This window comes from Ursus arctos, unplaced genomic scaffold, assembly GCF_023065955.2.
Source record: "Ursus arctos isolate Adak ecotype North America unplaced genomic scaffold, UrsArc2.0 scaffold_3, whole genome shotgun sequence".
Taxonomy (NCBI): domain Eukaryota; kingdom Metazoa; phylum Chordata; class Mammalia; order Carnivora; family Ursidae; genus Ursus; species Ursus arctos.
In genome coordinates, this window is record NW_026622985.1 from 81,463,284 (window position 1) to 81,477,159 (window position 13,876).

Sequence of the window (13,876 nt, forward strand, 5' to 3'; positions counted from 1 at the left end):
AATTTGCTTTTCCTCGTCTATCTCACTCCATCATACCACCTTGCATCAGTTGATGGAGTCTGGAGAATCCATTTCGGGGCCACTGCAGTTCTGTAATACACTGTAACCACTCACAAGGATGCTCAGCCCCAGTTTCCCATCAAAGGGAAAGATGACTTTTAGCAGGAAGAGCTGTATCACCTCTTAGAGAAACCACCAGCTTCTCAGTCTGCGTTTGCTTCCGTAGAAAGGTGCTACTGCTCTCAGGAGAGAATGTAGAGAATATCGAAGGAGAAAAGGTTTTGACTTTGTCTTGAGAACGTGGAAACCTTCCACCTAGCAAAAGAGGACCTTTCGGTCCAGTGTCCTTGAATTTAAGAAACTAAAGTAACAGATGGAGTTTAAACAACATTTAAAACATTATGACATCCTGTATTATTTAGTTAGACCGGGAGTTGGCAAAAACTTTTTCTGTAAAGGGCCAGGTGGGAAATAAATTTTAAGCTTTGTGGGCCATACAGTTTCTGCCCTAACTACTCAACCCTGCCGTTGTAGTGTGAAAGCCACCATAGATAATATGTAAATGAATGAGCCTGGCTGGGTTTCAATTAAACTTTATTTATGGATCCTGAGGTTTGAATTTCATATAATTTGCACATGTTACAAAATATCATTTTTTAAAAAAATCTTACTCAGCTACTTAAAAATGTGGAAACCATTCTTAGCTCACAGGACATACAAAAACAAGGGGTGCGCTGGATTTGGCTTATGGACAGTAGCTTGGCAACCTCTGATTTAGACAAATACAAAGATCATGTCATGAGAAAGATTTTCAGATTCGGACTTCTGAAGAAAGTAATGTTTTATGTACACCCCTTTATTTTAACTACTCAAATGTATTTGAACATACAAACACATTTACCTACATCTGACTTATTTGGGAATAACATACGTCTTCTTAGTTCAGTATTGATTTAAGACTTTGCCCTTTCTCTTCCTTGTAATGAACGAATGTGCATGAATGTAATATTTTTATAAAGCAAACTGAAGAAGTCTTACTACTTGACTATAAATACCCAAACCAAGAGAGGACATAGTAATTCTAATCACATTTTTAAACTCTATTAATTCATTCATTAAGTACTTATTAGTGATCTGTTTCTTACATAGTGCAGTATTGAGTCTTACAGAATTTGAGATAAAAGTAGAAGATAGAAGATAGGTGGATAAGTAGGTAGATACTTAGGTAGATGAAAAATCTAGTGGCTGATAGGTGTCAGTAAGGATTGTTTGGATGTATCACAGTATAAATGAACTCAATGTAGTCACTTTAGCAACACATCGGTCGTTAGACAAAACTTAAGTTTAAATCCAAGTTCTTTTGTGTCCCAGATGTGTGACCTTGGGCTGATTACATAAACCATATAAGCCTCAGTTTCCTCTTTTTAAAATGGGAACAAGAATACCTGCCTCTCAAGGATGTTGTAGGAATTAAATAGAGAGTGCAAGGTAAATCAGCTAATGTGGTATCTGGTACATGGTAAATGATCAGTAAATGGTAGCAATAGTTGTATTACACCAATATGAAGCTATATAATTTGTTCAAAAGAAGCACACTATCAAAGGCAAAGCAGAGGAGCCTTGTGAGTTGAGAACTTATGAACACAAATAGAAACCCACAGACCGAGGGTTAACGCCTGGTAGAGAAGATTTGGGTGAAAATAAAAGCAGAAGTGACATTGTCACTGGAGCATACATAAAGCAGCTGGTCAGTTGTCTTTGCCTTCCCTGGTGACCCGCTGCTGGCTTGTCTAAGGAGCTCCACCTATACAGGTCGAGCGCCCTGAACTCCCGATACTTACACACCCTTCTGACTGGGGACAAAGTGTCCCATCAGTATCAGCCCCAGCATCTCGCTTCCTTCCAGTCTGGTCCGCCGTGAGCCTTAGACACCTGTAGATCCCTCCTGTTCTGCCTTCTGCTCCTGTGTTTGTCCAATTCTAGGCTTCCAGCTTGACCCCCACACCTTCAGTTTCTGGACATTTGGTGTTGCATCCCAGTCTTCCTGTAGATTTGGGACCCCTTCCTGAACCCTGGTCCTCTTTACCATGACTCTGACATTTGTTTAGCATATCCCTGACCAGTCCTCTTCCCTCGAGGGCTGTATTCTGCCGCCCACACCCCCGCTTGCAATCTCCTTAAACTATGGTACACATTGGCCTTACCCTTCATGCTGGACTGCCTAGTATTAATAGCTTCTTGAACTTTACCTTGGTAGGAGACACCAGCCTTGAAGAGCCTCGCTGCCCTAATCCAAGCCAGCTTCTGTACTCACAGCCCATGCCCGGGGGAGTTCTCCTCACCCCAGTCTTGGCTTATGCTCTCTCTCCACTGGCCGTGTGTTGTCAGGCCTTGTGATCCTGTTATGGCAACATTAATAATGCTTTCCCAATACAGATGACACAGTTATTGGCACGGGGGCATGATGCAGGGGTAATGAAGAACTTCAACATCCATTGGCAAGCTCATTCTGCTGAAAAGAGCATCAAATACATTGGCACGACTTAAATCTAAACTAATTGCTTATTGAAGAGGTACTATCCTATGCTTAATTCTCACCAGCTAAGAAGAATGTGTTGCTGAAGTGGAAGTGGCATACGACTTAACGTTAGTGACCAAAGCATCCTTGAACTTGTAATAGCCAGAGAAGGCAATTCTGCACTGCTAACCTGACACAAAGAAGACTTGAGCAAGTTCACAGAAAAGATGGACACAGCTCTCTCTGGCCAGGAACTAGGAAAGAACTTGAAAGAGAACAATAGTGACTTAAAATTTAAATATTTATAAAACCGGGGCACCTGGGTGGCTCAGTCAGTTGAGCATCTGACTCTTATTTACGGCTCAGGTCATGGTCTCAGGGTTGTGAGATCGAGCCCTGTGTCGGGCTCTGCACTCAGCTTGGGGTCTGCTCGGGATTCTCTCTCTCCCTCTTCCCCTCCACCCTGCTTCCACGTGCATGCTCTCTCTCTCTCTCAATAAATAATAAATAAATAAAATCTTTAAATTTTTATAAAACCCGTGATTTCAATGAAGAAAAGGGAGCATCTAAAAAAGATCAATGTGGGTGCTCAAGAAGTGTTTTGATAAGCTCATACGTTTGAAAGACATGTGCAGAAGGCAGGAGTGGGGCCTTGTTCCAAGGAAGGGCTCAGGCCTGTGAAAATACTGCAAGAGGAATGTCCAGAAACAACTGGGGTCTGCAAAAAGTACTGAAGACAACTAATGGATTTTTGCTTGCTTTTTGCTTATGTTTATAGAAAGAACAATAGTGAATACAGGGTAGTGCTATTGAATGGGGCAGACCATCTAATACTCACAGCTAAAAAACACAGTCCTTCGCTACAGTATTTCCCAGATCACGAGGTACAAACTTTTTCCCCTCACATTTTTAATATTTCCAGAATGAGGATGTATCCTCAATATATATGTTTAATGTGGTAGGGTTTGAGGGGAGGGCTCTAAAAACAGTAATTAAATGGTGGTGCATCATGGAATAAATTGGTCTTAGAATAGAATTTTTATTTTTTTTAAGACTTGTTTCTTTATTTTGGAGAGAGAGAGAGCGCGCGAGCATGTGTGTGAGCAGGGGGTAGCGTACAGGGAGAGGGAGAGAATCTCAAGCAGATTCACCCTTGAACGGGGAGCCCAATGTGGGGCTCAACCCCACAACTCTGCAATCATGACCTGAGCTGAAATCAAGAGTCAGATGCTTTACTGACTGAGCCACCCAGGTGCCCCTAGAATAGAATTTTTTAAATGGCATTTTATTCACTTAGCTCTGCTGGTATCAATCACACTCAGCAGATGAGGGGTCCACTTTGTGTTCTGGAAGGTGCTGCCAGTGGGCACCAAAGGTAGGAAAGATCAGAAAGCAGTTTGGAGGGCCGCATTCAGAAGTGTGTTGCCCCATGGAGGGTAGCAGAGGAGGGCTGGTAAGCACTAATGAGGAATAAAAGCGTCAAAAATGTTAAGAGATGGGACCGAGACAAGACAGGAAAACCATAGTGAAAACCTCCAAGAAGGAAGAAAGAGAGACACTGCTGGCCCGTAGAAGTTAAGTCCCCGGACAGGCACATCACAAGAGGGAAAAGGGATGATGTCTTAGCTTGAGCTGTCATAATAAATACCATAGACTGGCGACTTGAAAAACATTTATTTCTCATAGTTCTGGAGGCTAAGAAGTCCAAGATCAAGGCACCAGCAGATGAGGTATCTGGTGAGAGGCCATGCGTTCCCCACTTTACTGATAACCACCTTCTTGTGTACCTACACACAGAGAGAGATCATCTCTTTTGTGTCTTTCCTTATAAGACCACTAATCCCATACATGGGGACTGATAGATGATGGCTTGCCCTGGGCAGGACATCTAGAGCTACGACCAGCTCATAGTAGGTGGGCACTCCTGTGTCTTGCCGCTTCTGAATCACTGCTGTGCTCGACTTAAAGCTCCCATGCACCAGGGTCTAACTTAGAAGATGTTTAGGTTAAGATATAGATCTGCGCTCACAAACTAGGAAAAAACATTGCAAAGTCAGGATGCCTGGGTGGCTCAGTTGGTTAAGCGTCTGCCTTCTGCTCAGGTCATAATCCCAGGGTCCTGGGATCGAGCCCTGCTTCAGGTTTCCTGGGTCAATGGGAAGCCTGCTTTTCCCTCTGCCTGCCGCTTCCCATGCTTGTGCTCTTTGTGCTCTTTCTATCTCTCTCTCTCTCTCTGACAAATAAATAAATAAATAAATAAATAAATAAATAAAATCTTTTTTAAAAAAAGTACATCGCAAAGTGATAGACGTAAAACCCTGAGTTAAAAGAAAAAAGAAAAAAAGACGAGGAATGGCCCAAATAAATAACCACATAACAATGTAGCCAACAGACAGTGATTCTACCAGAATAAATTGCAGAAGAGTTGAGATGTGATCTATTTCCACTGGGTCTATGGAACCCATATTAAAGAAGAATTTCATAGAACCTATAGATCATTCTGCCATGAAGGAAATGTTTCCAACCATGTATGATTAGACCTTTAGAAACTGTGATGCACCAAGGTGGTCCCTATGCAGTTTGAATGTAAAGAGTTTAGCACCTGGGGGAGGGACAGTGTCTTTTCATGATTTTTAACTCTTGGTTTCTACCATGTTAATAGTGATAAAACACATGAATTTTTAAATGGCAGAAAATTTCTCCTTTTCTATTAAAAACAATAATCTTGACACAAAAATATAGTCCTTACCATACTTGTCTTCTCAAGTGCGTCCCCCTTTCCCAGCTGCTGCTTCCTTTGGGACATCCATGTAGTCCTGGGAAAGCTGACTCCACCTCTATCTCCAGGAGGTAGGGTGTGTGTTCCAGACTAAGCCAGTCAATGAATAATCAATGAATTTCATTTTCTTTGCCCCAGTGACTGCTTCAGGTAGGGGCATGTGACCTAAGTCAGTGCAATGAAAGAGAATATCAGGACTTTTGCTAGAAATGCCAGAACAAAGATAATTTGCTTCAGGAGGTAAATGTGGAGCTTTTAACCCTGGGAGGCCTTGGCCGCCATCTTGGGACCACAAGGAGAGAGTCTATCAAGAATGGAGCTATCACCAGGGATTAAAGCAAATAAATGAAAAGGGAACCTTCAGGTACTCTTTGCATTGTGTGAGCCACCCGGGAAACATGACCCTGAAGCCTTTGAACTTTTCACTTGTGGGAGCCAATAAATAATATTTTTTGTTTAAACCAATTTGAGCTAAATTTTCTATTTCTTGAAACCAAAGACTTCTTTTGATTCAAAAGAATGAGTAAACATGGCTAAGAAGGAATGGAATACATTTCAGATAGGTTAAGGAGTTAAATGTGAGAAACGGCCCATACAAAAGAAGTTGTATGTGTTGAAAAGATGAAAATGGTGTAAGCATTTCTTTTCTTTTTAAGATTTTATTTATTTATTTGAGTTGGAACAAGAGAGAGAGCACACGAGTGTGGGGAAGGAGCAAAGGGAGAGGGAGAAGCAGGCTCTCCACTGAGCGGGGAGCCGGAAACGGGACACTATCCCAAGACCCTGGGATCATGACCTGAGCCGAAAGCAGATATTTAACTGACTGAACCACCCAGATGCCCCAAGCATTTCTTGACCTCTACATGGTAAAGGCCGTTATGAGCAAAGAAGTAAAGGCTTATGGTTTATAAAAGAAAAATATTTATAGATTTGACTACTTAAATCTTTTTAATTTGTGTAAAAACAGTACCACAAGCAAAATAAAGAGATAAATGAGAGATTCTAAAACTTTTGCACTATATATACAAATATAAATAAATATATATGACAAAGAGTAGTGTCCCTAATATATAGAGACCTCTTGCAAACTTTTAAGAAGAATACATCTCAAAAGAATGGGTAAAGAACATGAGAAGGCAGAGAAAAAAGGAATTCAACTGGTCAATTAAGATGAAAGCAGTCCAATGTTACTAGTAATTAGAGAGACACAGATCAAGGTAAAACTAGATGTCTTTGTGCCTAGCAAATCGTCAAGAACTTTAAAATGATATTTTGCCTGGCTAAATAAAGATGCAGGGAAATAAGCACCATCATACAATATTGGGCATGGAAACTGGTTCGAGCATTCTAGACAGCAATTTGGCATTATGAATCTAAAACCCTAACATATGCAAACCATATAACATAGTCATTTCATTTAAAAGTTTTAAATATTTAACACATTATTTACCTGGAGGTTTCTAAGTGGTAATAATAACTCTATCACTTAATATGTGCAAGGATCTATGAAGAAGGACTTTCCATTTCTTATCTCAGTTCATCTTTTCCAACACCCGGAAACACAAGCACTGCTATCATCCCCATTTTACAGATGAGGAAACCAAGGCTCAGGATGGTTCATGAATGTGCTTCTGATGAGACGATGAGTAAGTAGTGGAGCTGGGATTCAGTCATAGAAAGTCTGGTTTCAGAGCCCTCATGCTTTACTATTATACTAAAGTATTCTTTTGGCCCTCGGCTTGTATTCTGCTCAATTTATTTTTTTTCTTTTAAAAGGAAGATTTATTAATCTTGAGTTACAACTTAAAAGGCATACTTTTGCTAAGAATACAAAGCTGAGAAAATGGAAGAGAAAGAAGGCAAGAAAACCAACATTTATTCAGTCCTTATGCCATGTTGGACTGTGCTACCCTCCTTGAAGCCACAGAACCACTTTGCAATGTAGTTATGATTATCCTTATTTTCACTGATAAGTTGAGACAAAGAGATCATGACATGACCAAGATCACTGAGCTACATAGCAAAACCAGAATTCCAATTTACATCTGCTTGACCCCCAAGCCCTTGCTCTTTTTACTCCTGGCTAACAAAACCAAATGTAAAAAGACAATATTTAGTGGGGAAAAAAATAAACTTCTGCAATTGGCTTTAAAAAGTCAATTGTATAAATAAGAATTGGGAGACCTATTTTATTAACATTTCAAGTGCAAAAGATCTCAGGATTTGGGTTGACTGTGAAGTACAATGAGTGAGAAGTGAGACTGTCAGAACACTCCTACAGTCTCAGACGGCATTAACAGAAAAACCATGTCCTGGAAAGGGACAAGAATGTTCCAACTGGTTTGTACACTGCTTATACCAGATAATGAAAATTGAGATTAATTCTGAGTGCCACATTTTAAAAGGACAGACAGCAATGGATGCCCAGGGGGGAGCAGCCAGCTGGTAACAAAATATATACATACATCTATGCAAGTATACATATGTAAAGATTGGATTATTTCACAAAATTCAATGAGAAGACCCAGGAGGTAGCTGAAAGCCACCCTCAGTTAGCTGAAGGGCAGCTATAGGGAAGAAATTCTTATATTGTGTGTGACTCCAGAGCACAGGGAGCTGTGGTTGGAAGGAGGCAGATTTGGGCCAGTTAATGAAAAATCAAAACATGACCATATCTTGCATATCTGTTTAGGCACTAAAATGCCAAGCACAGTGCTTTAGACATAGCAGGCACTCCACATATATGCGTTGAACTGAATTGAATGTTCGATTGTTGCTCAAAAAGTCAGTGAGTTTGCCTTGTAGGGTAGTAACATGTGAACAGAAGCTAGCTGGCAACCTGTTGTAATAAAGACTCCATTCCATAAAAAGAAATTCCTACACCTTGCCCCACTCCACCTTTTTCCAGCCATTCCTTGCTTCCCTCCCAGCCAAACTTCAGAGGAGTCTTTACTTCATCCATTGCAGCTTGACTTCTAACTCTCCCGAACATGTGCTTTTCAGATCTAATCACCAAACATAATCCTCTCACTCATCTTACGCCAGGGAGAACTGCTGGTCGTTTCCTCCCGGAAGGGCTCTTCTCTCTTTACTTACAGACCTCCCCTGGTCCATTCAAACACTACCTTTCTGTTCCTCCTCAGCCTCCTTCCCATGGCTCTTTCTCCCCTGAGAGCTGCCTGCACACTTTTTCTTTCAGCTTCTCCCTGTGTTCTCTCCCCAGGATATCCCATCCATTCTCAAGACTTAGCCAACATTGGACACTGACTTCTGAACCTACACACTCTGTCCAAACCTCTTTCCTGCTCTGCAGCCCTGTCTCATTGGCCACTGGTATCCCACAATCACTGCAAACTTAATATGCTACTCATCGTCCCCACCACACGTGCTCTCCTTCCCCCATTTAGCTTAGTTAATGTCATTACACTTCAACCTTGGCCTCTCTCCCCTGCTCCTAAACTCCTATCTAATCAATAACCATGTCCTCAATGCTACTTCTAAATCTCCCTTGGATTTATCACTACTTTTCATCCCACTGCTGCTATGGTGATTCAGACCTTAATCCCTTCCTTAGACTATTACAGGGGCCTTCTAATTGGCTTTCTAGGCTCCAGTCTCCCCTTATTCTAACACAGCCTTCATCTTGCCAACCAAAGTTTTATTTATTTTTTTAAATGTGAATGATCGCATTTCTCCCCTATTTAAGAGCCTCTGATAATTGCTTATTGTCTTCGGTATAAAGTCCAAATTCCTAACCTAGATCAAGCTTCTTCTTGATAAGGCTACAACCCACCTTGTCATAGTCATTTTCAGCTCACACCAGACTTTCCTCTTTTCTCTGACCACAATTTGCCTTTTCACAACTTTGTACTCTTTTTCTTCTTATTCCATTGGGAAAATGCCACTCCTCTCCCCTTGGCCAACCCATCTCCTCCTTCAGTGCCTGACCCAAACTTCAGCATCTCTAGGGAAAAAAAAAAAATCTCTTTTAGTTTCCAAGTCAGATATCAGAGCAAGAGATACGGTATTTAAAGCAATGGACTAGGGGTGCCTGGCTGGCTCACTTGGTGGACCATGTGACTCTTGATCTTGGGGTTGTGAGTTCAAGCCCCACGTTGGGTGTGGAGATGACTTAAAAATAAAATCTTTAACAAATAAATAGATAAAATAAAGCAATGGATTGGATGGGTAATTATAGAGAAGTAAGCCCAAGGGAGCTTCCAGCATGCAGAAATCAGGAAGGACCCAGCAAAAGAGAATGAGAAGGAATACACGATGATGTAGGAGGAAAGTCAGGATGATGTGATGGAAGTCAAGTAAAGAAAATATTTCCACAAGAAGGGAGTGATCATCTGTGCCAAGAAGCTGCTAAGAGGACAGTAAGGTAGGATGGACAATTGACCCTTAGATTGGACAACCTAGAAGTCATTGTGACCCTCTCGTGTGTGTTTTCAGTAGAGTAATGGAAACAAAGGGCTGATTGAACTGGCTTCAAGAGATAGAAATGAGGAAGTAGATGTTTGTTGAATGGGTAAAGTATTGGATGAATGAAGAAATGATGTCTTAGAGAGGATTCCATAATTGGTCAGGAACCAAAATAGATGAGTTATTTTGAACTCTCTGAGTCTCTGAAAATTTTCCAAATAGAAACAAGGATGCAATTGCATGAGGCAAAGCTTTTCTTAAGTGACAAGGGAATTCAGAGTAGGATTATCTAAGCAGTAGAGTTATTCTGGGGAAGGTTCTATGTGCGTTCTGTAGTGATCCCATTTTATCAACTGCTGACCCAGTTCACAAAGACCTCTGTTCAGGACTTCTCAGAGGCTTCGGGAAAGAGCAGTCCCTGTAGGCACTTGGGTGTAGCATACTCAGAGACCCTTTCCAAACACTTCTTGCTAGCGTGTGGAGTTGCTATAAGAAGCCTGTAAGGCCAGCTGTCATTACTTTGGAGGCTGGGCTCTACCACGTCTGAATGATTAGAAAGAGGTGAGCAGGAAAAACCTGACTCCTCCAACACAGTGCAGTGAAAATGCTGTTTTTGGAAATACTTCTATATAAAATTTTAATACTGAAATAATAATGGATAGGGGCTAAGTGATCACCTACATTTGAGGAGGAGGTAGGCTGTTATTACCTGCCCCCCCCCCAGAGTATAATAGTAATGAAATATGGTGAATACAGACTTTGGGTACACCAGACCCAAGCTTTGATTCTGTGACGTTCCTCACGTAGTCAGAGTCTTAAAAGGCGCTTTGGTATCGATCCCGTGTGGAACGTGTTTTTACTTCCATGACTGAGGACAAATAACCTAGGACCATATATTTCCCTTTACAGAATTGTCTGTGGTGAAGTCCAGGACTTGGATTGTGAAATAGAACCCTCCATAGAATATTTGAAGGACCTCCTGTCATATCACGTGTCCCGTAGTTCCCCAAATGCATAGTGTGCTCTTATTTGCCTGTCCGTACCTTTGCCCATGCTGTGCCCTCTACGAGGAATACCCCAATCCCTTTTTCCTGGCATGCTGAGTGCTAGGAGCACCTTCTCTAGGAGGCCTTCCTCATCCTCTCAGACACAAACCGATCCCCTCTCTATGCTCCCCAAACCATTTTCATGTGTCATTCCATCACCACACCTACTGCATTGAACTACAGTTGTTTACTTCCCTGGCTGTTAACCCTCACTGGGCTGTGAGTCGATCCTAAAGCCAGTGATTGGGTCTTCTTCCTATTTTTATTCTTTGCATCTAGAATAGTGCTTCTGCATTTTGGGCACAGACTCACTGTTTTGAATGGATGTATGAATGCTTGAGGGCATTAATGAATGAATGAGTGAATGAATACATGAAAAGATCAGAAAAACTGGTATCCCTCAAAAGGAAGCTAATAAAAGCATAAAAGTGCCAGTGACTTTACATATATGCACACTTTGTGCAGGTAAGAGTACTTTTGAAATCCTGCTGAGATGACAAGATCATTACAACATAATGCGTATGAAGAAGAGAGATTACAATCGACTAGTAATATGTCTAGCACAAGTTGGTGAGAACTGTGCTGATTGAAAGCAGAGTTGTGTAGTGAAATCGATTGTTTTTGATCCAGATTTGAGAGAGAGGTTTGATCTGTAGGACACATGAACATTTTGGCGTTTGTTATTTGGTTTAAGCAAGATACTTTCCATCTTAAAATGTAAGGCATGGTACACCTTAATAAACACGTTTATCTAAAGCAGGGCTTCATTGTAAAGAAAGAAAGAAGGGGAAGGAAGGAAGGAAGGAAGGAAGGAAGGAAGGAAGGAAGGAAGGAAGGAAGGGAAAAGAAAAATAAACCAGCTTTTATACCTCTAAAATGGAAGTTACATGTTACATTGAACTAGTCGTTTTATCCCAACATGCCTTGGTTTCTTTCACGCATACTTTGTAAAATGATAATAGCCCTTATTAGTATTTACATTATAAAAGTGGTGTTACTGTAAATTAGTATAAAATGGGTTATGATGTCTTCCCTGAAAGACATTCACTATACACAAATGAGGTATTATTATTTAGTTTTTCCTTTTCAATCTCGTTAAATGAAAATTAGATGAAAACTCGGCTTTAAAGCAATATCCGGTGGGTAAATGATTATTGACTGAAGTGAAATGAAAAAAAAAATCTTTGGCTGAAAACTCAGTGTAGCCAGTCTGTGCACAAGGCAAAAATATTGTATTTGCCCGTGATGTTCATCACTGTTTTTATCACCTCTCCGTGCTGTAATCACAAACTGAAGACAGTGAAGGCTTTCTGTTCAGTCATCAGTGAGCATTTTTGAGAATATGGACATTCTGGAATGATTACAATTTGGCAACATTGTTTCAACTAATCAAGACACAGAGCTAGTTTTGTTCTTGATTTGGGGCCTAAATGAACCTTGTCAAGCCTTTGCTTCCACTCCTGGATCTTAGGCTCAGGGATGGCTATGAACTGCAACCTTTTCAGGTTAGTTGCTGTCAACGCCTGTGTGTCCCCCTTCGCACCACCCAGGCCAGACCTTGTCTAGCTTCCTCTTGCAATACAACGTTATGATGGCAGGAGAGGGGTTGTGGAAATAAGATTTGAGGAATGTTGTGCATGCTGGGAACTTCAGTTTGCGTCATGAAGGACTGCAAGAACACACTGGGAAGATTCGGGATAACACAGCCAGTGGGACGGACTCACTGTCCAGCATAACCGTGCCTGGCCTCTGTGTGTGCATAAGAGCTTCAGCCCATTTCCAATCCTTGTCCCTTGCTGTTGGACTGCCCTCGCCCCCGCTCCTCCCCTCACATCCCAACCCCTTACAGGGCTCATTCATTATGTATTGGCTCACCTTCACTCCCTAGGACCAACCTTCAGCGTTGTTGACAGTGGTGGTCATCTGTTTTCCACCTGACCCATGTCTTTTGGCTTCTGGATTTTGTTCTCAGAAAGGTCCTCTGCTTGGACAGCTGTCTGGCCAGCTGTGGGGCCAGCTGCCTGCTCCAGACTCCAAGGTGACCAAATTTCTCTTCTCTCCTAACTGGTCCCGATACATAAGCTATGGCAATAAGTGAATGATAATGATCATGTGACAACAGTATCTGACCAGATTTTTACCTGTGGTGGGCTGCTCAGAGAGGCCAGGTTACATCATGCACCACAGGGGGCCTGGGGTCCAGAAAGACTGTGCGCGCCTTTGAGGCCTCTCGAAGGATCGGGTGTACGGGAAGAGCTGGGTGCAGAGCAGAGAAGGCAGATTTGGTTTACCCTATTGTTTTAGCCACGTCCCGCCCTGGTGGTGGAACCACAGGCCCACACACAGGCCACATTTGCAAGCAAGAGTGTTGCTAGGTCGTCAGCTGAGCTGCAGGTGACTACAGATGGTGAGGAAACCTTCGTGGTGGCCCTCTCTCCTTCCCATTGGGAGGAAAATCAAGGGATTACATCTTCCATTTTTAAGGCAAACTTTTTGAAACAGTTGTGTTGACACTGTTCACTGGTTCTATTTGTTCCTCAATTCATGTGACGTGGCTTCTGCCTCCACCGGGCTGCTCTGCCCAACTGCTCAACTGTCTCCTTGGTGCTTACCGCATGACTGCTCCTCAGCCTTTGTCTTGATCTCTTGACAGCATTTGCCTCTGTTGACCACAGCCTACTTGTTGAAACCTGGTTTTCCTTTGTCCTCTGTGCTACCTCACAGCCTTGTTTCTCTCGTCTCCCTCTGATTGCTCCTTCTTACTCTTTTTTCTTTTTAAGGAAACTTCACCCATCCTTTAAGGTCGGTTTTCCTCTTGGGCTCTCTTGGGCCTTTTCTCTTCCCCGAAGCTCACTCAGGGTATCTCATTCACCAGTGTGGATTCTATTGTTGCCTGTCACGTGCTGATGATTCCTACACCTGTATCCTCAGACTTCCAGATCAAACTACCTGCTGCTGCCCTGCCCGTGTTCTCCAGGCATCACACACCAAACATGACCCGGTCTGAGCTTGCCCTTGCTCTACAGCTCCTCTCTTTTGTGTTTCTGTTTTCCTGTCCTAGTGACTGACGTCACTGTCCACCCAGGTGTTCAAGCCAAATGTCCGAGC

General features: G+C 42.1%; 1 protein-coding gene across 10 annotated transcripts in view; it reads left to right on the forward strand.

Moving 5' to 3' along the window:
- The window catches only part of MKLN1 (muskelin 1), a 339,272-nt gene that overhangs the window by 7,785 nt on the left and 317,611 nt on the right, over positions 1 to 13,876 (forward strand). The window lies entirely within an intron of this gene.